The sequence below is a fragment of the Cibotium barometz genome, chromosome 66 (genome assembly GCF_041138505.1).
Source record: "Cibotium barometz isolate CiBa-2024 chromosome 66, ASM4113850v1, whole genome shotgun sequence".
Classification (NCBI taxonomy): domain Eukaryota; kingdom Viridiplantae; phylum Streptophyta; class Polypodiopsida; order Cyatheales; family Cibotiaceae; genus Cibotium; species Cibotium barometz.
Genome location: NC_141111.1, coordinates 11,959,961 through 11,985,185, shown reverse-complemented (window position 1 = coordinate 11,985,185; position 25,225 = coordinate 11,959,961). Strand labels below are relative to the sequence as shown.

The 25,225-nt window shown below is 46.9% G+C and overlaps 1 protein-coding gene across 3 annotated transcripts in view; it reads left to right on the top strand.

Moving 5' to 3' along the window:
• The window catches only part of LOC147602777 (uncharacterized), a 42,552-nt gene that overhangs the window by 99 nt on the left and 17,228 nt on the right, over positions 1 to 25,225 (top strand). For 2 of the 3 annotated variants that reach the window (XM_086797675.1, XM_086797673.1), the window contains exon 1: positions 1 to 267. This exon is cut by the window's left edge. The gene's annotated coding sequence lies outside the window, so the exon portion shown is untranslated. The remainder of the gene's footprint in view (positions 268 to 25,225) is intronic. The other variant, XM_086797674.1, reaches the window with a different exon arrangement.

The window sequence follows — 25,225 nt, the reverse complement described above, 5'->3', positions numbered from 1 at the left end:
TAGCCCTAATTACAGAGGATGATTGAATAAAGGGCTTCATTAAATAGCCCTAATTTTATACAGTTGTGTGATCCATGAACGGAGGGCAACTCGGAGGCGTTCCCATTGGAAGCAGCAACAGTGGTCAGCTCATGATGAACGCTTCCCAACGTACATGTCGAAATGGTAACCAAGGTTGACTGTTTTACGCCCACTTTTCCCAGCGTCCTCGAAAACGCTGAACTTCAGGGCTACATACAGCTCGCCTAGTACATCGCCTTCACACAGGTAACCCTCATCCTCGTGACCCTCTTCTTTCAACCCCAACCTCCTCCTTCAAGCCTTTGTATGCTGCCGCCTCCTGTCTCTAACTTATAGCCATTTTCAGGAATGACCTGTAGCCATTTTCAGGAAAAAAACTTCTCTCTCTAACCTGTAGCCGTTTACTGAGAACCTGCCATTTCTGGTAGGAAAAACTATCTCAACACACGCACACACACTCTCTCTCTCTCTCTCTCAGACACACACCTCTAGGACACACACGTCTCTCTCTCTCTCTCTCACACACTTTTTTTTTTTGGTAATATCCAGTGCAGTATATTTATATGCTCATAAATTTACATGATGGGAGGTCTCCAAAATGGAGAGTATCCCAAAGATCAAAAACATAAAAAGAAAAGCTCTATGCAAGAAGCATCCATATCACCCTCATGGCAGGCATCATATAAGGATTGCCGCAATGAGGCTCGGAAAGATTCATATGACTTGTGAATCTGCCGATCCAAGTATGCCAAATTATGCTCACTCCAGATTGTCCAAAGAGCCCAATATCTCATCCAAGAGAGAAATAGTGAGTATTGAGACAAAGACCTCATAAATCTGCCAAAAAGCCAGAAATGTTTCCCAAATCTGTGACTCGGGAAACGGAGCCGAAGATAATCTGAAATTCGCCTGAGGAGGATCCTAGAACACGGGCAGTGCCAAAGCAAATGAAGAACAGTCTCTGAAGGAGCCTGACATCTTAAACATGTGGATGGTGCAATGCGACGTTTAGCAAGTGTGACCCCCACTGACAATGTGCCTGTCATACATCTCCAAAGAAAAAGTCTTTGTTTCAATGGCATTTTACACTTCCATAACATCCCGAGATTCTTCCGCCACCATGAGAGGGGCTTCCTTATATGCCACAGAGAATTAGCATGTTGCTGAATCCATGGAGCAGGCTGAAGAAGCTTGTAAGCTTTGATGGAGGTTAAGGCGGGAAGAGGAACAGGATGAGTGCATGTAGCAGAGGGTTGCAATTGCTAATCCGTAAGCCTGTCTGTGTCAGCCACAGGAGGAACAGGTAGAAAAGGATGTAGTAAATCAGCAATTTTCTTCCATATAGACCTATGATGCATTCCCAATGCATAGGAAGTAGTGGCCTGAGGAAAAGATAAGACATAGCCCTGATCATCTACCATATCATGTATGTATCTAATTCCCAATTTCATGAGATTGTATGCCCGAACAGGTTCCTGTAAAGCGAGTGGAATGTCAAAGATGGTACTCCAATGAATACTTTCTTTCCTCATTGAGTTTGTCCCCGAGCAATTATCGGGAGCCCATTTGATCTTAGAAAGTACTTGTTTCCAGTCAAGTATCAGAGCAGTAGAGAAAGGACAGCCAGGTATCTTCCCTACAAATCTCCCAATGACAACCTCCCAATGATCAGTAATCCAATGACCATAAGCACAAGTCCTCATGTTGACACACATGGATGCTAGCATATAAGTCCATGGCTGTTGGCGGAAAAAAGTATGCAACATAGTCGCCTTCCTTGCAAGTACATGATATCTTATATTGAGGACATTAAGTCTACCATGCAGCCTAGGAGAGCACACCATTTCCATCTTTATCAGTCTCAATGCTTTCACAGCAGTTTTTGTCCTCTATAACATCTCCATAGCTTGAGACATAAAGGCTGAAATATCCCTGGAGGACCAATGTAGCAAAGGCAAATAGAACTGGACATAGGACATTACAATGGACTGTACTTCTCTCTCTCTCTAACACACACACACACACACACACACACACACACACAGACACACGCGCACACACGCGCACGCGCGCGCACACACACACACAGAGACACATACACAGCCTGCAACATTCCACACATGGGTTTGCAGCCGTTTGCCCTCTGGAGCCCACTGCATCTCTGTTTGTATCCCTTGAAAACTCCCAAACCCTCTCGTTTTGTCTGTGGTGCGCCCTCACACAGAGACACATCATATGGTGCCACGTCAATGCCAACCTCCTCCTCCACGTCAACGCCAACCTCTCGTTTTATCTGTGCTGCGCCCTAACACAGAGACACATACACAGCCCGCAACATTCCACACGTGGGTTTGCAGCCGTTTGCCCTCTGGAGCCCACTGCATCTCTGTTTGTACCCTTGAAAACTCCCAAATCCTCTCATTTTGTCTGTGTTGTGCTCTTAATCACCTATATATGCTGCTGTTAGCTTGTAATCACCCATCAATGTGCTTAATCTGAGCTCAACCAATGCGCTTAATTTATCAACAACAAGAACTATTTTTTTTCTGCTATGAGCGCATGCACCAAGGCGATGTACCATGCGGGTTTTGCGCGTGCAGTGTATGTGAGGAGCAGGTTTTGCGCGTGCACTATATGTGAGGGGTAGGTGTGTGCGCGCGCAATGTGTACTGTGTGTTTAAGCGCAAGGTCTACAATGTGTATGCAACACATAGGAGACGAAACGTACCTGCACTGTGCAGAGCTCGATGCGACCCGGAAGCGTGGAACAGCAAGGCGACGTGATGGCGACCCTGGAAAACAGCAGGCGAGGTGATGCGAAAAGTGGACGTGGACTGGACCCAGTGAACTTGGAGGTGGAACGCAGGCGTGAAGTTCATGCTTGCAGCGGACGCACCTCCGTATTTCGAAAACGAACCACCTTCGGATTTTGTGGAGAGGACCCAGATTTAGCGCAGAGGACACATATGGTGCCACGTCAACGCCAACCTCCTCCTCCTCGACGACCGACCCAATCAATGCAGGAAGGGAGCGCCGTCAGCTTGAAGGGTGAAGCACTTGGTTGATAAGGGTGAAGCACTCAGTCGACGACTGGCTGGCGTGTAGAGCAGACGACCGACCCAATAAATGCGGGAAGGGAGCACCGTCAGCTTGAAGGGTGAAGCACTTGGTTGATGAAGGGTGAAGCACTTAGTCGACGGCGGGCGTGCATAGCAAATTGCAGGTAGCAAGAACAGACGATCGACAACGGGCGTGCAGAGCAGATGGCAGGTAGCAAAAATAGACGCACGTAAAGCAGACGACCGGTGTGTACAGTAGGTCATCAAGGCTCGCATCACCATCACCCTTCCCCTCTCATAGTGATGATAGCCCTCTCGTGCATGGCGTAAAGTTTTGACACCATCTTCAAGGCTCGATGGCTCCAATCAAGATGTCAAAAAGAAAAGCGGATAGAGCGCCACGTCAACAGATGTTAAAGATTCTCACCACATAAAGGTATAAAGAAGGCCTTGTTGTGCGTTATCACGATCAACCTCAGTGCATGTAACAAGATTTCAGCCCGTACTCCGAGCTTGGGGGCCCCTTGGCCATAGAGAACCAGATGGATCTTCGCAGTGATGCGGACCCGCGGCTTTAGCCCAGCTTTTGAGGACAGATTTGCAGCCAGCCTACTCTGAGCTTGGGATTCACCTTAGGCCAACCCTCCAGCAGTCAGCTCTCGTAGCCTTGGAGGAGCATCTTAGGCAGCCCTTGATATGGAACTCTTTGATCCGTTTACCCAGTGGCCACATGTTGGAGGCCTGACCTCATGTATCATGGGAAGCGTTGAGCATAGGACCTGCTAGGTCCCTCGGAGATTGGCTTGCATTTAGACAACTTCCCCCGGAGGCTCAGGAGAGAGGCCTACCTGGGATCCGGGGTAGAGACAGACTCAACCTCGACATCGACTCTGCTATTTCTTAGGAGTGGTTGACCCCTATCCCAGATCCGACTCCCCGCAGTGGTTGGGTGTGTTTTCTAGGCATGATATTCTCTTGGCAGTTCATGGCACGGACGAGAGCTGTGCTTTGCTCACTTTTTCTATTGGACCCCATGGCAGATTAGAGAGTCAAAGCCTTCTCTGGATGACTTCAGTGGTTGCAACTTACAGAGGGTGAGGGTGATCGGATTTCAGGCACATAAGTGGCACATTGACCTCCCGCCGGCCAAGGTGGCCAAGGAGAGACTGGCGGTTATGGATTTGGGAGAGCTGGCCTCTCACGCGCCTGTCACAAATCCCTATATTCTAGGGACATGCGGATGCGTGTCAGGCCTAGAAACATGCGGATGCATGTATGTATTATACCTGGGCATGTGTATGGATCATATGAGTGGATGCATATGAGTCCAAGGACATGGCAGGACATTTGTGGACTTTCGGGCGGTGCCCGTGGATTCCGGCCATGCACACATGGTGTGTTATGATGGCAGGCGGAATATTTTCAAGTACAAGAATGATGATAGGTGGTTCTCCAAGTTTACATGTGCACAATGCATAAATGATGCATGCCATAACTTTATTTTACTTTGTGTGACATTATCTTGCTGCCTGGACAATGCTTGTTATTTTGGCTTGTGAAGTCCGAGGGACCGGGGACGCCCGGGCACCTTGTGGACGCGTGTGTGCACTCCTGTTTGGGCCTAAAACTGTGGGCTTATGGGTTTTGTAGGTGGTAAGTGCGTCCACACTCAATTTACAGCTTATTTCCTTTACTACTAAAGTTTATTGGTTTGCAGGTCCACACTCATTAATAAGTGGCCGGACAACTTATAATGCGTTCGCATTTGGTTGGACCAAAATTAATGAAGTCCGGACAACTTATGGCCATTTCCCATTTGGTTGGACCTAAACTTATACAAACAGGACAAATGGAGCACTATGGGCTGGACACCTACCTGGACACCTTATGGGGACACTTGTCAGCCATTATGTGTACCCACCAAGCCCCATAGGTGGCACTGAAGAAAGGCGCCTCCTTCAAGAGACCATTTGGGCTGTTTTATTCATGATTCAATACATTGGAGAGCTGATTGAAGCTTTGGGAGTTGCTACAGGGTTGGTTGCTTGCTTCCCGGACTCACACAAGCTTGGATAATGATCCCCACACTCTTCTAAAGGGCTGGTTGGTAAATTTCAGACCTATATTTTCTGGTTATTGCGAGTTTTGGGCTGGTTACAGGTGTCCAAAGTCAACTTGGACAATACAGGACAGCTCTAGGGACCTCCACAGGGCTGTAGGACCCTTTACAGGTGGATTTCTCGCGATGGAAAGCTGCTGTTTTGGACTGGTTATTGCATAAAACAGGCCGGACAGCAATGGAATATGTGAGCATGGATGTGTCTCAAGGATTCCTGGTGTAACAGGTGTTTAGGGCAAGCATTGGGAACACTTGCTCGCGGAGAACACAGGTTTCTGGATCAGTTTCTCGCGTGGAAACAGGGCCTAAAGATCCATTTACATCTTGTGCAGGGTGGAGTACCTGTGAGGATTGTGAAACTCTTGTGCAGGGCGGATGTACCTGTGAAGAGGCTTGTGCAGGGCGGATGTACCTGTGTGTAGGGCGAATGTACCTACAGATTCTCTTGTTTGAAATGTATTCATTCATGATGTATTTGGAAGAATCAGGTGCAGGCTGGTGGTGAATCCCCAGGCACCCGTAATCTTGTACTTTGCAGACTCTTTTGGTAATATAACCTAAAGGGGGGGGGGTCAGCCTATCATCGGCCCCTTTATGTGGTGTACTGTCATTTTCAGCTTTGTGGTTGTAATGCTCAAGTGTTAAGTGCTCAGAATCTTGTTCACATTTATACGATTCCAATACACGCGTCCGCCTCCCGTTACATTGGTATCAGAGCTCAGTTTTTCCCCTACGGTCTGAGGCTTGGAATCATAAGTGGTGACCTGATTTGAGTGTCATGGATAGCCACATTTCTGACAGTGTGGAGAACACACAGGACCGTGAATTTCATGGTACAAGGGATGCAAGAGATGCTGCAGGCAATGATGTCTATGGAGATGTAGGTACTCATGACACTATGCATTCTGATTTGGAATCTTTGAGGCGTCAAGTGCGACGCTATAGGGCTGAAACCGAAGAGCTTAGGTCATTGAAAAATGACCCGGATGTACAAAGGGTGTTGGCTGCGAAGGCAAAAGCTTCGGTCCATGAAGTCACTTTTGAAGCAATTGCAAAGGAAATGGATGTTGAGAAACCCCGAGAGCTTGCACTTGCATACCTAATGGTTAAGGGTGATGTATACACTGAAGCAGATGGTAGTTTGGCTTTTAAGAAGCCACCCCTTATGGCTGCCCATGGTGATGCATATGATGCACAACAAGCAGAAAGAGCACAGCAAGTGCCAAATGCTGAAAGGACAAGAGTCCCTAGTGCTAGGCTTGATGCAGGTCAAGAGAAGAGTAAGGATGAGGGATCCTCTACTCATTCCCGCTTTGCTCCAAGAAGACATGTCCGTTCTCGTGTTGAGCTTTCCACTCATTTGGAGAGTGTGGCTCAAGAGAGAACGAAGAGGGATCGTGAATCTTCATCGCGGCATCATCATCATGCAGATGAACAGGATGTACATAGGGATGCATATAGAAGGAAGAAGCCTCGAGAGTTCAAGTCCGGTGACAAGGATGTGAAGTTTGAAAACTTTCATGGACGGATAGACTCTACCAAAGCACTTGCTTTCATTAGACAGTTTGAGATAGCTTTTTGCAATGAAGGCTTTTCGGAAAAGTCTATGCTCAGGCATGTGGGAATGCATCTCAAGGATACGGCAAGTGATTGGTGGCTTGCAAAAATACTTGATGGAAGTGCTGCCCCAACTTGGTCTTCTTTCAAAATTCAGTTTTATGATCAATTCTTACCACCAAACTTTGCAAAGGATGTACGCAAGGAGTGGGACTGGCTGTCCCAAGATGAGGGAGAGTCCGTTGCTTCATACATAGCAAAGTTTTGGAAAGTCCTTCTCAAGGTTACTCCCTTCATGAAGATTGGAGAGGACGAGAAGAAGAGAAAGTTTGAATCGGGGCTCCATCACATCATCCAACAAAGCTTGGGAGTGTACCCAAATAAGACCATACAAGAGCTTATACACTCAGCCATGATTGCGGAGAACTTGCACATAAAAGCACCCACAAATAAGCCATTTGCAGGTCAAAACAAGAGCAAATTCAGGGCTGGTTATGACCAGAAAAAGGGTGGACAGCCACCTAAGAATGCTCCCAAAGATGGCCGAGATGCAAAGGATGACTCCGAAAAGAAGCTGGGGGGTAAACGCCACAATTTTGGGCTCTCAAAACAGCAATTGGAAGAGTACAGGAAGGCTGGAAAATGCTTTAAGTGTGGCAGTAAAGATCATATATATCCTAAATGCCCACAGAATCCTAAGAATGCTGAGCCTAATGTGCAAAAGCCTCTTGTAAATGTTGTACCCGATGTGCAGGGTAATACAGGGCATGAGCCCAAGAGTAGAGTCATATGCAAGGCTTGGGGCAAATTGAAGGATCAGCCCGCTTTGTTTCTTTTTGATGATGCTTCCACAGATAACTTTATATCCGTACAGATGGCTGCCGCCATAGGTCTCAATGTGGAAGACATGGGAATGCAAATGAATGCAGATGCCGCCTTTGAGGGCAAACAGGTTGATGTAGCTCCGGTCATTGGCAAGCTCCGTGTACAAATACAGGACTACCTCGACTATGAGAGCTTTCTAGTGGCTCCTCTTACAGGTTGTGATGTTTTGTTGGGGATGCCCTGGCATCACCGTTTAGAGCCTGTTAAGGCTTACAAAGAGAAGAAAATCAGCTTTGTACATAGAGGCCGTGAGCACTCTATAGATGCTGGTACTACTGGAAGTACCATACCTCTTGTAAGCCATGTACAAATTAATAAGGCAATAAAGAAATCAGCTTGTTCTTACTTGGTTTTTGTACGTGATACCATTGAACATTCTAGTGTTGATGTTAGTGCATTAGATCAAGACAAGCTTAACTTTTTGAATGAGTTCAAAGATTGTTTTGCAAATGCTTTGCCAGCAAGGTTGCCACCAGAGAGGCCGGAAGATCATTGCATAGATCTAATTCCCGGTAGCTCTCCACCTAATAGGCCACCATACAGGGTGAGTGCTAGTCAACAAGAAGAGATTATGGCTCAGGTGAATGAACTTTTGGAAAAGGGTTTGATTCGGCCTAGTTCCTCGCCATATTGCTCGCCGGTACTTCTTGTTCAAAAGAAGGATGGTACTTACAGGATGTGTGTGGATTACCGTGCCCTCAATAAGATAACCATCAAGAATCGGTTTCCGATTCCGCGCATTGATGACATCTTGGACAAGCTTGAAGGTTCGGCATGTTTCAGCCGAATAGACCTCAAGAGTGGGTATCATCAAGTGAGAGTGGCACCTCAAGATGTACACAAGACTGCATTTAGGACAGCCTTTGGTCTTTATGAGTTTTTGGTGGTGCCTTTTGGCCTTACAAATGCACCCGCTACCTTCATCAGGATGATGGACAGGGTGTTCAGAAAACATAGAAAGTTCACAGGTATATTCTTTGATGACATTATTGTATTCTCAAAGAATGAAGCCCAACATCGTGAGCACCTGGCTATTGTGTTTAAAGAGCTTAAGCAAAATCAGCTCTACATAAATGCAAAAAAGAGTGAATTCTTCCTCCCAGAGATTCACTATCTTGGTCACATTGTATCAAAGGATGGTGTGCGCATGGATCCCGCAAAGATACAAGCCATGCAAGAATGGCCAGAGCTGAAATCAGTCCATGAAGTGAGGAGCTTCCTTGGTTTATGTGCTTACTATAGGAGGTTCGTCAAGCATTTTGCTTTCATTGCCGCTCCGTTACATGACTTAACGAAGAAGAAAGCAATCTTTAAATGGACACAAGAAGAGAGAGATGCCTTTCAAAAGTTGAAGAGTGCAATCATCTCGGGACCGGTACTCATTATTCCGGATTTGCACAAACCTTTTGTTGTGGAATGTGATGCAAGTGGGGACTGCATAGGGGCTGTTTTGAACCAAGAAGGACATGCCATTGCCTATGAGAGCAGACGCTTGCAACATGCAGAGCTTCACTTACAGGTTTATGAGAAGGAGTTGTTGGCTGTAATTCATGCCCTTACTATTTGGAAACACTATCTTTTAGGGGCTGATTTTATGGTCAAAACTGATCATCAAAGTTTGAGATACTTTTTGACTCAAAGCAAGCTTTCAGAGAAGCATATGAGATGGGCAAATTTCCTCTCAATGTTTCATTTTCAGATTTTACACACTCCAGGGAAAAAGAATGTGGTGGCGGATGCCTTATCTAGACGACCACAGGTTCATGCTATTACAGTTGCATACCATGAGGACTTATCGGATATGCGTAATACTTATCATCTGGATGAGGATTTTGCACATGTATGGGCTGATTTGCAAGAGGGTATTGCTGTCCCATCTTATGTCATAAGAGATGGATATCTCATGATGCAAAATCGTATGTGTGTGGTAAAGAACCTTCGCCATAAGGTTATGGATGAGTGTCATGCTCCTCCATATGCAGGTCATAGAGGCATTTTGGCCACAGCACAAGCTTTGGAGAGGTATTTCTTTTGGCCACATATTCGCAAAGATATTGAAGCATATGTACGTGAATGTATGGTATGTCAAAAGGTCAAGTTTGACCGACATAAAGCACCTGGATTGCTTCAGCCTTTGCCTATACCAAATGAACCATGGGAAAGCATTGCTATGGATTTCATTATGGATTTGCCAAGGACGCCACAGGGAAATGATGCTATTTGGACCATTATTGACAGGTTTAGCAAGCAGGCACATTTCATTCCCGACAATAAAGCCAGATCATATGGCTAGGATGTTTTTGGCACAGATATTCAAACACCATGGCATGCCTAAATCTATTGTGGGGGATAGAGATCCTAGAACCACAAGCTTATTTTGGCGCGCATTGTTTGACAATATGGGTACAAAGCTGAACTTCTCATCAGCTTACCATCCACAGACAGATGGGCAAAGTGAAATAGCAAATTCAGCCGTCCTCGACTTGCTGAAATCTTATGTATCCGATCGCAAATCGGATTGGGAGAAGTATTTACCACTTGTGGAGTTTGCCTACAACAATACGGTACATACTTCTACGGGCAAGGCGCCCTTTGAGATTATCTATGGCAAGGTGGTACTACCACCCATTCTTCGTACAAAGGATGAGATTTTTGCAGCAGATGAGTATGTCAGAGACTTGGATACTGCATTTGCACAGGTACGGACAGCCATAGAGAGGTCTCAAACCAAGAATAAAAAGGCAGCTGATAAGCATAGAAGGGATGTACAATTCAAACAAGGTGATTGGGTCTTGCTGAAATTTGAAAAGGCACGCCTTCGGAAGAGGCCAGGGAAAGAGGGAAAGTACCCTAAACTTTCCAACAGGTATTATGGACCTTTTCAGATCTTGGAGAAGATCAATGATGTTGCATTTCGGCTTGTACTCCCGGATCATTGGAACATGCATAATGCTTTTCATGTGAGCCTATTGAGGCCTTATGTGGGACCGACACCGTTTGAGCTGGTTTTGGAAGACCCACCCGAGGTGGATGAGCTGGAAGAGATTCTTCAACCTGAACAGATTGTTTTTCATAAGGAACGAAAGCTTGCGGGAGGCAAACTTGTTCGTAGGTACCTTGTGAAGTTCAAGAATTATTCAGCTTTGGATGCGAAATGGATGGATGAGGCCTACTTCGAGGATTACCCAGATCTTTTGAAGGCCTATCTGGAGGCTTTTCAGTTGCGGTCAACTGATTAGAATCCGGGGGGATGTCACAAATCCCTATATTCTAGGGACATGCGGATGCGTGTCAGGCCTAGAAACATGCGGATGCATGTATGTATTATACCTGGGCATGTGTATGGATCATATGAGTGGATGCATATGAGTCCAAGGACATGGCAGGACATTTGTGGACTTTCGGGCGGTGCCCGTGTGGATTCCGGCCATGCACACATGGTGTGTTATGATGGCAGGCGGAATATTTTCAAGTACAAGAATGATGATAGGTGGTTCTCCAAGTTTACATGTGCACAATGCATAAATGATGCATGCCATAACTTTATTTTACTTTGTGTGACATTGTCTTGCTGCCTGGACAATGCTTGTTATTTTGGCTTGTGAAGTCCGAGGGACCGGGGACGCCCGGGCACCTTGTGGACGCGTGTGTGCACTCCTGTTTGGGCCTAAAACTGTGGGCTTATGGGTTTTGTAGGTGGTAAGTGCGTCCACACTCAATTTACAGCTTATTTCATTTACTACTAAAGTTTATTGGTTTGCAGGTCCACACTCATTAATAAGTGGCCGGACAACTTATAATGCGTTCGCATTTGGTTGGACCAAAATTAATGAAGTCCGGACAACTTATGGCCATTTCCCATTTGGTTGGACCTAAACTTATACAAACAGGACAAATGGAGCACTATGGGCTGGACACCTACCTGGACACCTTATGGGGACACTTGTCAGCCATTATGTGTACCCACCAAGTCCCATAGGTGGCACTAAAGAAAGGCGCCTCCTTCAAGAGACCATTTGGGCTGTTTTATTCATGATTCAACACATTGGAGAGCTGATTGAAGCTTTGGGAGTTGCTACAGGGTTGGTTGCTTGCTTCCCGGACTCACACAAGCTTGGATAATGATCCCCACACTCTTCTAAAGGGCTGGTTGGTAAATTTCAGACCTGTATTTTCTGGTTATTGCGAGTTTTGGGCTGGTTACAGGTGTCCAAAGTCAACTTGGACAATACAGGACAGCTCTAGGGACCTCCACAGGGCTGTAGGACCCTTTACAGGTGGATTTCTCGCGATGGAAAGCTGCTGTTTTGGACTGGTTATTGCATAAAACAGGCCGGACAGCAATGGAATATGTGAGCATGGATGTGTCTCAAGGATTCCTGGTGTAACAGGTGTTTAGGGCAAGCATTGGGAACACTTGCTCGCGGAGAACACAGGTTTCTGGATCAGTTTCTCGCGTGGAAACAGGGCCTAAAGATCCATTTACATCTTGTGCAGGGTGGAGTACCTGTGAGGATTGTGAAACTCTTGTGCAGGGCGGATGTACCTGTGAAGAGGCTTGTGCAGGGCAGATGTACCTGTGTGTAGGGCGGATGTACCTACAGATTCTCTTGTTTGAAATGTATTCATTCATGATGTATTTGGAAGAATCAGGTGCAGGCTGGTGGTGAATCCCCAGGCACCCGTAATCTTGTACTTTGCAGACTCTTTTGGTAATATAACCTAAAGGGGGGGGGTCAGCCTATCATCGGCCCCTTTATGTGGTGTACTGTCATTTTCAGCTTTGTGGTTGTAATGCTCAAGTGTTAAGTGCTCAGAATCTTGTTCACATTTATATGATTCCAATACACGCGTCCGCCTCCCGTTACATGCCTCCAGTGGGACCCAGGGGGAGTGGACTTGGCGTGATCTTGCTGACCGGGAGGAGACACTGAGTACCCCGTTCTTCGCATACACCGTGCGGCTAGGCTGTAGGATTCAGATGCTCGAGGTTGAGGGCACCCTGACAGCATTAGGACAGTGGCCGTCATAGGGCCTCTCACAACATTTTCTCTCAGATTTTTGGAAGAGGCGTTGGACAGTTTTCAGCCTCGAAAGATCACCCTCTTTCTTTGGTTGCTGGCACATAGGAGTTTGGCGGTCGGCACGTGGTTGGCCATTGGCGGTCGACTAGTTGCTTGTCCGAGGTGTGGCCACCCTCAGTAGTCTCAGCGACATTGTCTTTGGGATTGCCTGAAGGCTCGGCGGGTTTGGTAGCGATTTCTCCGCATTTTCACGATGTACAGGACCTCGACCCGCATCATTTCATGGGGCACTATCGCTTGGGCCACTGAGGCTAAGTTTGCCATGGCCTTGGAGGAGGAAGGTGGGGGGCTAGCCCTTTAGGTCTCACCTTCGCATGTAGGTAGTATGAGTCCCAGCCCCATCTACTGATCATTGGACCCCGTGTTCGTGCTACAGATGGGAGATCTGTAGCAGCATTGCAGCTTGGCACGTCTTGCGAGCTAGATGGAGCGAAGCCATCGAAGGCATCCACAGTCCACCTGTGGAGTGCATCAAGAGCATTTGGCTTGATATCATTCATACCCTCCGCGGCGAGTGGGGGAAGTTGCAAGGTGGCTTTGACCGCATGGGGAAGTGACGGGAAGCCTTCTCGAGGCTCTGGCGGCCTAGCTCTTTTCTCACAGGTAGAGGTGGTGAGCCCACTTGGCACTCAAAACCACTTGTGTGGTTATTCCCTCCCTCTCCCTGTATGAGATAGCCTTCTCCTCATAGAACGGTCAGCTTGAGGAGAAGAGCCATCTTTCTCCACCCCTTGAGTTCGTGATCCTCACCCTGCACATGGAGGTGAGTTTGTGTCTAGCCCTTCGTGGTTGTATTTAGCCTTTCGTTGCTGTTTTCTAGTAACTAATAGAAGGATCTTTTTCCCTGAAAAAAAGAATAGATGATGTGGCTTGATTAGAAGCTCAAAGGATTTGTGATTGCAAAGCATTAGAGCTTGGAATAGTAACCGGCAAAACAATGTTATCTTTGAAAGAATTGGAGATACTGTAAACGGAAGGGCAACCGAACACAGAAAATCTAATCAATCATGAAATCTGAAAATACACATAAGCATGCCAGATAAAACAAGATGACAAATCTGCACAGTACACCACACTAGGGGCCAGAAGATGGGCTGACCCCCCCCCCCACCCCCCCCCCCGCCCCCTCCCCCCCCCTTCTTTATGGTTAGATTACCAAAAAGGAGTCTGCTTCCAATACAACTTTGCGGGTGCCCAGGGTTCACCACTGGCAGCACCTGTTTCTTCCAATACAATATGAAAACAAGAAATCATAACATTCACTGAATTTGCTGATAATTCTCAGCAACGTGAGCATTCCCGGCATAAAGCATATGTAGGACAACCGTGGACAGCCCATAGCACTCCTACATCAGCCCGGGACAGCTTTGTATCTTCATCTTCCTCCTGTTTGGCTCATAGAACTAGTCGGCCAGCCTTATAGGGCTGTTAGCAGGAGTCGACCAGCTCTCAGAAGCCACAGAAGGGGTCGCCTGGCAGCAACACACATTCGAGGAAGACTTCAATCAGCAAAAGATGACTCTCCCTCTAATCGGCCAGGTTTCTCCCCTCTTTTGTGCTTTGACCAGCAGCTTTTTAAGAGCTGTAAACAGGCGGCGAGCAGTCAGAAAGGCTCCCAGGAGTAGCCGATCAACTTTTACAATGCACCTGCATGATTTCCGTCACGATGGATGGTGAGAAAAGGCTGTTAGAAGTCATCTCCAGTCTATTTTTATACACTAGGGCCTTTGTTGTGGGTGTGCCCGTCCTTATGAGGTGTTTTCTCATTTTTCCCCCCACTCTCCGTATTTTTCCCCCATTTTTCCCTATTTTTCTGTGGCATGGGAGGCAATCTTGTAGTGGCAGGAGGACCTTGAACGTGGCCGACTGCATCTGTGGAGTCTCTGGAGGTCGCCGAGTGACTTGCATGGGTCGTGGACTTCCCTGCTGCTGGCCGACTGAGTATTTTCAGTCGTGGGGATTCTATGTGTCCTGTCGGCTGCCCTACAGCAGGCCGACTGCTGATGGGGGGCCATATAAAATGGCCCCGAGCCCCCTTGTCATTTTTGTATCATTCCCGGGATCTTCTTGTGTATATAGAGCAGAGTTACACACCTCTCTCTCTCTCTCTCTTGTGCTGTGATTTTCTCCACTGCGTTTTGCTCGTGTTCGCAGATCTGGTCAACATCTCCGCTGTGCATTCTGACATGGTATCAGAGCCTAGGCTCTAGATAGTTCTTGGGATTTGTGTGAGCAAGAGGGGGACTGTTGTGTTGCTGATTGGTGGACCGTACGGGACTGTTCGAGAAGAGGAGAAGCAAGAGGACGGCGGGCTGATTTGCTGGACAGCCACTTGCAGGTGTTAGTTCTTCTTTGTTCCCACCCACCCACCCTTTTCAGTGTACATCCCCGCAATGGCAGATCTGTTTGAGATGGCCGAGAGGCATGTGAAGATCCCGACACTCCCCACGTTCTTGGTGGACCGTCAGTTGGATGGGAACAACTACGACATATGGAAGGTTATGATGGAATCGGTTCTGGAGCCTTACGACCTCGCTGATTTCATCGTTGTTGGGGTTCCATGGCCGGAAGTAGAGGAAGGGGAGTTACCGTCGATCCGAAAGGACCAGGAGGCTCAGACACAGATGTGGGATCGTGTCAACGCTAGGGTCCGTTCGTTTATCTTTCTCAACTGCACACCGCAGGTAATCAATCATGTAAAGCATATGACGCTGGCCAAAGGTATATGGCAGCATTTGGCCTCTCTTTACAACAGGGTATCGCCCATGAAGAGGATTTCCTTGGAAGTACAGATGCGGGTTATGAGCCCTGCAAAGTCGTCGACGATGCAGGAGCATATTAACAAGCTGCAGGCTCTTCAGCAGGAAGTTCTTCAGGCTGGGAAGGAGATATCGTCAGAGGACATGGCCATAACGTTGCTGTCACACTTGCCCTCTTAGTACTCAGCATTTTACTCGTCTTTGATTACAAGTGGCAGGCTCAGCACCATCACATGGGAGGAGCTTGTGCCCATGGTCCTGGACCAGGAGGAACGATTCACGAACCCTCCTCAGGGTGGAGATTCGGATGCCTTAACTGGCCAACGGTCGAAAGGCCGTAACACGGGCAAAGGGAAGGCTTCGTCGGAGAAATCTTCTGATAAGAAGTCTGTTACTGACTGCGAGAAACTAAAGGCAGAGAGGACCTGTAATGATTGTGGCGAGAAAGGCCACTATTGGAGGCAGTGTACCAAGCGGAAGACCGAGAAGGGTGAAGATTCCTCAACAACAATCATGAAAACTACGGCCTTTGTGCACTTGGAGGTGATAGACACCGATATTTCATTTTCTTCAGGCAGGGAGGAGATTGGAGGACTCTCCGCAACGGATACTCTGGAGTGGATTCTAGACTGTGGTGCTTCCAGGCACATGACTCCTTTCCGTTCCGGTTTACAGGATCTCTGCAGGCTTTCTGGTCACATTCTTACTGGGGATACATTCACTATCCTAGTTCACAGTGAGGGCAGGATGGAGATAGTTGGCAGAGGGGGGAAGCATTTTTTCCAGGTGTTGTATGTTCCGTCACTTGGTTTTCATCTGTTGTCAGTGCATCAGGTTTGCAAGACTGGCGTACGGGTGGAGTTTGATGAGCATTTTGTTGCTCTCCGGGACAAAGCAACAAGCCAAGTGGTTTGGGAAGGCGGAGTGGAGAATGGAGTTTACAAGCTTTCAGCACTCTCTCTCCCAGGTCCTCAGGTTTGTGATGAGTGGCAGTCTGGTAATGGCCACTTAAGTGTGGATACGCTGCAGTTGCAGGCTTTTTGGGACCAGATGGTGGATAGCTTGCCAGCTGATGGTAGCAGTTGGCAGGAACCTTCCAGTACTGATGTTGGTGGTTCTTGTGTTCGTCAATCAGAGGAAACTGGACAGGTAACTTATGCTCTGATATCTCGTAGTATTCGGGACAAAGAAATTCCTGTAGATGAGGATGTTCTTTCCACGGGGACCTTTCGGAAAGCCAAGCAGGTGGCAGTTAATTACTTGCGGAAGGAGGTGGTTTCTCCAGGCTTTGTGGTTCTGGATTCAAAGGGGGTGGTTGACAGGTTTCATAAGGCCTTGCGTGGTCTTCATCAGGTTTCCGCGACTTGGTTTTTCACCGTAACAGGTGTTGATCCTTGTGAGCAGTGTGATGCCTTTTTGACTCAGAATCAGAATGGTTCATTGATCTGGTTGATGGACACCAGTTTGGACGGGAGCTTCCTGATGAGGTAGTTGAGCTCATGGTTGCAGATGACTCTTTGGGAGGCAGGATTGCGTTTCCTCTGGTTTCTGCGGCATGCGAAGGATCATGGACTCTTGTACACAGGAGGGGGATTGATTGATGGAGTCCGACTCCATGGTTGGATGACTTAGTTTGGGGAGGAGATCTGGACACGAGGAGATCTACTTCAGGCCCAGGAGCAGTTTTACGGAGCAGTAAGAGGCAGTCATCTTTTGCCTTGTCGAGGATAGAGGCAGAGTACCGGGCTGCTTGTGATGCTGCTTGTGAGGATGCAGAGGTTGCATTGCAAGTTTGGGCTTCCATTGGAGGAACCCATGGTCATCCAGAGCCACTTTGTTCGTGAACAGATCGTTGCTGATGACATCTTGCTAGAGTTCTGTTCGACGGAGGACAGTACGATGGACCTCTTCACGAAGTCGCTATCTCAGGATTTGCTCAGGCGGCACCCCAGCTCCCTGTGGTTGGTTTCACAGCCAGGAGCTGAGAGGGGGTGTTAGAAGGCCTTAGTTGTGGGTGTGCCCGCCCTTATGAGGTGTTTTCTCATTTTCCCCCACTCTTCGTATTTTTCCCCCATTTTTCCCTATTTTTCTGCGGCATGGGAGGCAGTCTTGTAGTGGCAGGAGGACCTTGAACCTGCCCGATTGCATCTGTGGAGTCTTTGGAGGTGGCCGACTGATTTGCATGGGTCGTGGACTTCCCTGATGCTGGCCGACCCCCTCTGTTGCTGGCCGACTGAGTATTTTCAGTCGTGGGGATTTTATGTGTCCTGTCGGCTGCCCTACAGCAGGCCGACTGCTGATGGGGGGCCATATAAAATGGCCCCCAGCCCCCTTGTCATTTTTGTATCATTCCCGGGATCTTCTTGTGTATATAGAGCAGAGTTACACGCCTCTATCTCTCTCTCTCTTGTGCTGTGATTTTCTGCACTGCGTTTTGCTCTTGTGTTCCCAGATCTGGTCAACATCTCCGCTGCGCATTCTGACAAAGGCTGCCCACAGCTGCAAAAACTGGTTGACCAGCTTCCATGCATCCAAAACAGCAGGCGCATGCTCCAAATCTGAGTTTTGTGCTAGTAATAAGGGCTCCCCACCGGAAATAGCTCAAACGTGTGCTTTTTGGGTCTAGAAAGGGGGTGCCTCCTAGAAGTGGGTATAAACGAAGTCCGGTGCCCACCTTACGGCTATTAAATAAGTCGTGCCTAGTTTGAATACCTTATAAATTGTGTGGCCACTTATAAGTGTGTGTGAACCTGCACCCATAATTATTAGTATATGAAACCATAAAGCTGTAAATTGGGTTTTTGGGTACACTTACCACCTGCAAAACACAGGTAGACCACCCGTCAGTCCCAAACAAGTGTGCACATACACGTCCACAGGGTGCCCAAGCATCCTTGGCCCCATGGACAACGCAGGCAGAAATACCGATATAATATCCAGGGCTCATGATCCTTCCGGAACTTTCCCAGAACATAAATACAAAAGATCTCTAGGATAGCTAGTGCTAGGGAATTACATCATGTCAAGCTCCATGAGCCATACATGTTCTATCATGTCAAGCTACACTAGCCATACATGTACTGTCATGTCAGGCTCCATATGCCACACAGACACACCATGTCAGGCTACACCAGCCATACATGTATGTCATGTCAGGCTCCACATGCCACACATGAACAGTAGAAAAATAGAAGCTGTAAGGAATTTTGTGACATTCCCCCCGGCTTCTAAGCAGTTGACCACAACTGAAAAGCTTCCAAGTAGTTCTTCAGAAGTTCTGGATAATCCACAAAATAATCCTCGTCCATCCATTTTGCATCCATAGCCGAATAGTTTTTAAACTTCACAAGATACTTGCGCACTAGCTTGCCACCTGCATGCTTGCGCTCTTTATGAAAAACTATCTGCTCAGGTTGCAATACCTCCTCAAGTTCATCCACTTCTGGTGGATCTTCCAAAACTGGTTCCATAGGAGGTGGTCCCACATAACGTCTCAGCAAACTGACGTGAAAGGCATTGTGTATTTTCCAGTGATCGGGCAATACCGATATATATTCCACTTTATTTATTTTTTGCAAAATTTGGAATAGCCCATAATACCTGTTTGAAAGCTTAGGAAACCGGCCTTCCTTACCTGGCCGCTTCCGAAGACGTGCTTTCTTAAACTTGAGTAATACCCAATCACCTTCCTTGAAAACCACCTCTCGCCTGTGTTTGTCAGCTGCCTTTTTCTGCTTAGCTTGAGATCTTTCTATGGCTGTCTGAACCTGTGCAAACGCAGTATCCAAATCACGATCATGCTCATCTGCTGTGCAAAGATTTCATCTTTTGTTCATAAGATAGGTGGAAGCACCAACTATCTCAAATGGAGCCTTATTAGTTGAAGAATGCAGTGTGTTATTGGATGCAAACTCAACCAATGGCAAATACTTTTCCCAATTTGACTTCTGCTCAGATACATAACACTGAGCAAGTCAAGCACAACTGAATTTGCAATTTCACTCTGACCATCCATCTGAGGATGATAAGCTGATGAAAAACTCAACTTTGTGCCCATATTATCAAACAATGCGCGCCAAAATAAACTGGTAGTCTGAGGGTCTCTATCCCCCACAATAGACTTGGGCATGCCATGATGTTTGAAAATCTGAGCTAGGAACAACTTTGCCATGTGCACTAGCTTGATTGTTTTCCTCACAGGAATAAAATGTGCCTGTTTGCTAAAATGATCTATAATAGTCCATATAGCATCATTTCCATGTGCCGATTTCAGCAAATCCATAATGAAATCCATAGCAATGCTTTCCCATGGTTCTTGTGGAATGGGTAAGGGTTGAAGCAAACCAGGTGTCTTGTGTCTGTCAAACTTAACTTTCTGATACACTATTGTCAAATCCCCACGGAACCCCTCGTGATCGATCTTGGTTCGAAACTCGAATCCTGCAAACAAACGAACAAACAAACAAGCAAGGGGGTGCAGGCCTGACTCACCTCCCAACCATGACAGCCGTGGGCAAGCCCACAGTCTTGGCTGTCCCCACCGAGCCACGAGCTGAGCTAACTAGGTTGACGTACCGACCAATCTCCTCCTCGCGACGTCCCATACCGCCACGAAGCTGCCCTCGCGGGCCTCGAGATTGCTGCCGGCCTCAGCTGCATAAAGCAGGTGCACGTCTGTCGGCCTCGGCTGCATAAAGCAGGTGCACGTCTGCACTAGATCCAGGCTCCAAGACCATAGAGCTCTCACAAACTCGCGAGACTCTCTATAATACAAGAACTAACCTTGGCCATCCTTTTATAGGCTTTTGGCCGGTCATCGGGCGTCCACACTTGGCCGCCCGCCCGTCCATACTTGGGTGCCCGCCCGTTAGTATATCCCTAACTCAGCTCGTCAATCAGCCTGCCTAGTTCCAAGCTTCCCCAAGCCTCGAAACTAGTCTTGCATGCGTATAGCACACGGTAGATACACACTGTGCACATGACATACTCCCTTTCCTCTAAGAGCTCACTCCTGAGCTCATTAAAAAGCCAGGGTAATCTCTCTGAAGAGAAGTCAATGTCTCCCATGTAGCGTCCTCCTCAACACGATCCTTCCACTTGATCTTGTATTTCGTGATAAGCGTATTATGCAATCTTCTTTCACGAAATCCAAGAATCCTTTCAGGTTCGTGCGGAACAAATGTCATGTCCTGGACATTTATAATTTCTTGAGGAGTAACTAACTGATCTGCTCCACCCAGTACTTCCTTAAGTCTACTGACATGAAATACAGGATGAACTTTCACATGAGAAGGCAAATCCAATTCATATGCAACTGAACCAATCCGTCGTGAAACACGAAATGGTCCACAGTATCTAGGGGGTAATTTCGGAGATCTACCTGTCCGTAAAGTCTCGGAATCTTTCGGAACTCGTAAATACACCATCGTTCCTTCAGAGAACTCTCTAGGTGAACGATGTCTATTAGAATAAAACCTGTCTCGGTCTTGAGCACTTCTAATAGATTCCTTCGCAACTTGTAGCATTTCCTGCATATCTTGCAAAAAATTACGTGCTGCATCATGTTGAAGTCCTGAGAATCCTACTGTAACAAGTGATCTTGGTTGAAAACCATACATAAGCATGAAAGGACTAAACCCTGTACTCGTATGCTTAGTACTGTTATATGCAAATTCTAACATAGGAAGATAATCCTCCCATAAACTCTGTCTTTTGGATACATACGCTCGAAGCATATCCTCCAAAATCTGATTCACTCTTTCAGTCTGGCCATCAGATTGAGGATGATCAGTGGAACTCAAATTCAAAGTTGTTTCCAACTTCTCAAAAACAAGTTTCCAAAAATCACTCGTAAACTTAGAGTCCCTATCACTGACTATGTCCTGCGGTAACCCGTAAAGTCTAAACAATTGCTCGATAAACTGCCGAGCTAATTGCGTAGCTGTCATAGTCTTCCGGATCGGTAAAAATCTAGCCATTTTTGTCAAGCGATCTACCACAACCCAAATAGAATCGTGGCCTTGATGTGTTCTTGGCAATCCGGTAATAAAATCCATGGAAATACTTTCCCACTTATTACCTGGGATTTGCAAAGGATGCAACAACCCAGCCTGTCTAAAGCGTTCAGCTTTATTTGCCTAACAAATTTGACACTTGAGAACATAATCTTCTACATACCCTTTCATCTTCGACCAATAAAAAGTGTGTTTCACTAATGATAGTGTCCTGTGTACCCCAGGGTGTCCAGCAGAAGGGGCGTCGTGACACTCCCTGAGAATCTTGGACCTAATGTCCGGAATCTGTGGTACACAAATTTTGTCATTACGGAATAGCAAACCATTCTGAATCATCCACTGACCTTCTGCAGCCTGAATAGTAGACTGCTCAGTCACCGAGTCTTGGTCAATCAATGAGCTCCCGTCCTGGATCTTCTGCCAAAATGGACCAAAATAACTATCAGTCCTGCAAAGCCCTCTCAATGACTGAAATAAGTCAGTAGAAATCTCGGTGAACGACAAAGTATTCACCTCTCTAATCCGACTAAGCGCATCTGCAATACTATTCATGGACCCTTTCCGATAACGGATCTCAAAATCAAAATCTTGCATTAACTCTGCCCAACGAGCTTTCCTGCCTCTCAAATCATCCGCATCACACACATACAGTCATCGGTAGTGTGAGCTGAGAGTACTCCCGTACAGATTTCCGAAGAAAAACAACATAACCGAGAAAAGAACGAAGTTGTTTCACTGTTCGTGGTATAGGCCAGTCCAGAACCTTCTGAACTCGATCATAGTCAATGCTCAATCCATCTCTAGTGATCTTGTGTCCCAAGTAAATGACGTCGGTCATAAAGAACTCACATTTACTCAACTTAGCATATAGTCGATTCTGTCTCAAAATAGATAAGACAATCGTGAGGTGTCTGACATGATCCTCAAGAGTACGACTATATATTAAAATATCATCCAGGAACACCACCACAAATTTTCCCAAATGTTCACGAAAAAGATCGTTCATCATTTGCTGGAAAGTGGCTGGAGCATTGGTTAACCCAAAAGGTAATACGAGAAACTCGTAATGGCCATACCTAGTCCGAAAGGCAGTTCTTTCGACATGCCTTTCATGAATACGTATCTGGTGATAGCCAGTACGTAAATCTATCTTCGTGAAATATTTCGCTCCTGCTAACCGGTCAATCAGGTCATCTGATCTAGGGAGAGGATAACGGTTCTTAATTGTCAGCTTGTTCAATCTTTTGTAATCTATACACATTCTCCAAGTGTTGTCCTTCTTTCTCCTAAGCAACACAGGTGCACCCCAAGGTGATTTACTTGGACGGATCTGGCCCATCCTCAAATAATCTTCGAGTTGTTTAGCCAACTCATCTTCCTCGGCTTGGCTCATCCTATAAGGTGGAATACTCACAGGATGAGCACCAGGGATCATGTAACGCGCGGAAGCTCTGGGGAGTCTTCTTTCAGCCCTAAACACTCTTGAAAACCTTCTGATGCAAAAACGCACCATCTGATGCAAAAACGCAGGTAGAGAGAGAGTAGAGAGAGAGAGTGAGAAGTGCTGGATTTTCAGTATATCTATTGTATAAAAAGGGTACATGTCTTTGCAGCCCTTGGCTGCCCTCTTGAAAAGGTGATAACACACCTAAAATCTGCCCTAGACTAGGATCCTACTGACTCTCACCCCTAGTGGGTGGAATGAATAAAACAAGGAGCAAGGGTGCCTTTATATAGGCCTTGGAATAAATGGTGAACTGGCCGACTGCTGGTCGGCCAGTTACATGTTCATTAAAGCCCCTTTAATTCAGCCGACTGCTTGTCCTTGTCATTGATGCGCGTGCTGCCCAACCTCTCTGATGGCTTCACCCGACAGCTCCTCTGGTAGCCAGCATCCCTTTTCTTGCAGCCGACAGCCCCTCTGGCATGATCCCACTTGGTCCTGCTCCATGCTCACCTCAGATGAGTCACCTGAAGCTCCTACCTTCTGGTTCTACTGGTTTCATAATCTTTATCTGCTTGCCTCTTCTGGATCTAGCCCTAGAAATGTCCATGGCATCGCTGATGCACATGACATCCCCCTCTGCTAAACTTGATGACGGGAATCCAACCTGCTCTTGGATGACTGTCATCATCCCAATCCTGTTCCGAAGTCCCTCTGTCATCATCCATCCCTGGCAAACCTTTTTCTCTGAAAATCCGATCTGTTCTCCAAACCACTCTATCTCTGATGAAGATCTATGCATCTGGTCTTCCTCTAGTCCACAATCCATTCCTGCCCTGACTCTGAACACTGTCTTGGTCTTCGTTCCTGGAACTGAGTCTGGCACTCTCACATCACCCTTGGAGGATCAACCTCCCTTGGGACCGTTCCCTTAGAACCCATCTGGCTCACGGAACTGCCATCCCCATCTGGCACTGTGGAACACCACCAACAAACCTCCTGGGAGTTCTTCCCGATCTGTGTTCCCGCCTTGGGCTTCGAATCCGTGTACTTTCCTGTACCTTGGACCTGTACACCATCATCTGGGACTGAATCAGTGTTTAGCTTTGCTGAGCCTGATGCTCTGATACCAATGTAACGCGCGGAAGCTCTGGGGAGTCTTCTTTCAGCCCTAAACACTCTTGAAAACCATCTGATGCAAAAACGCACCATCTGATGCAAAAACGCAGGTAGAGAGAGAGTAGAGAGAGAGAGAGTGAGAAGTGCTGGATTTTCAGTATATCTATTGTACAAAAAGGGTACATGTCTTTGCAGCCCTTGGCTGCCCTCTTGAAAAGGTGATAACACACCTAAAATCTGCCCTAGACTAGGATCCTACTGACTCTCACCCCTAGTGGGTGGAATGAATAAAACAAGGAGCAAGGGTGCCTTTATATAGGCCTTGGAATAAATGGTGAACTGGCCGACTGCTGGTCGGCCAGTTACATGTTCATTAAAGCCCCTTTAATTCAGCCGACTGCTTGTCCTTGTCATTGATGCGCGTGCTGCCCAACCTCTCTGATGGCTTCAGCCGACAGCTCCTCTGGTAGCCAGCATCCCTTTTCTTGCAGCCGACAGCCCCTCTGGCATGATCCCACTTGGTCCTGCTCCATGCTCACCTCAGATGAGTCACCTGAAGCTCCTACCTTCTGGTTCTACTGGTTTCATAATCTTTATCTGCTTGCCTCTTCTGGATCTAGCCCTAGAAATGTCCATGGCATCGCTGATGCACATGACAGATCAAGTCAATACGATGATCTATTGCCCTTTCAGGTGGTAAACCCGATGGCAGTTCCTTAGGAAATACGTCTTGAAACGAATCAAGTATCTTTTGTAATTCTTTGCTTTCAAACACACTTAATTCATTCACATCCATGGAAGGGATTGGAAAAAAAGAAAGTGGAATCAATACACAATGGAAAGCGGTATAGAAGAATCCATTATATTTCCAAAATCAATTGTATTTACAAGAGGTCCCGGAGAGGGATGAATACAATCACCTAAAATACTATACTTGGTGTCCCTATGCTGAAAAGAAAAAATATGACTAGACTAATCTATCTGGACGTCAAGAGTCTTAAACCACTCAATCCCTAATAACAAGTCTACATTTTCCAGATGTATAACATAGCATTCCAGAGTGTCTTTGTAGTCCTGAATCTGGATTGGAAGCATCTCCACCTTGCGATCCCAAACTTGTCTGCCCGTTGGTAGACGTACCTCGTAGGTATGGTCGCTGAGTGT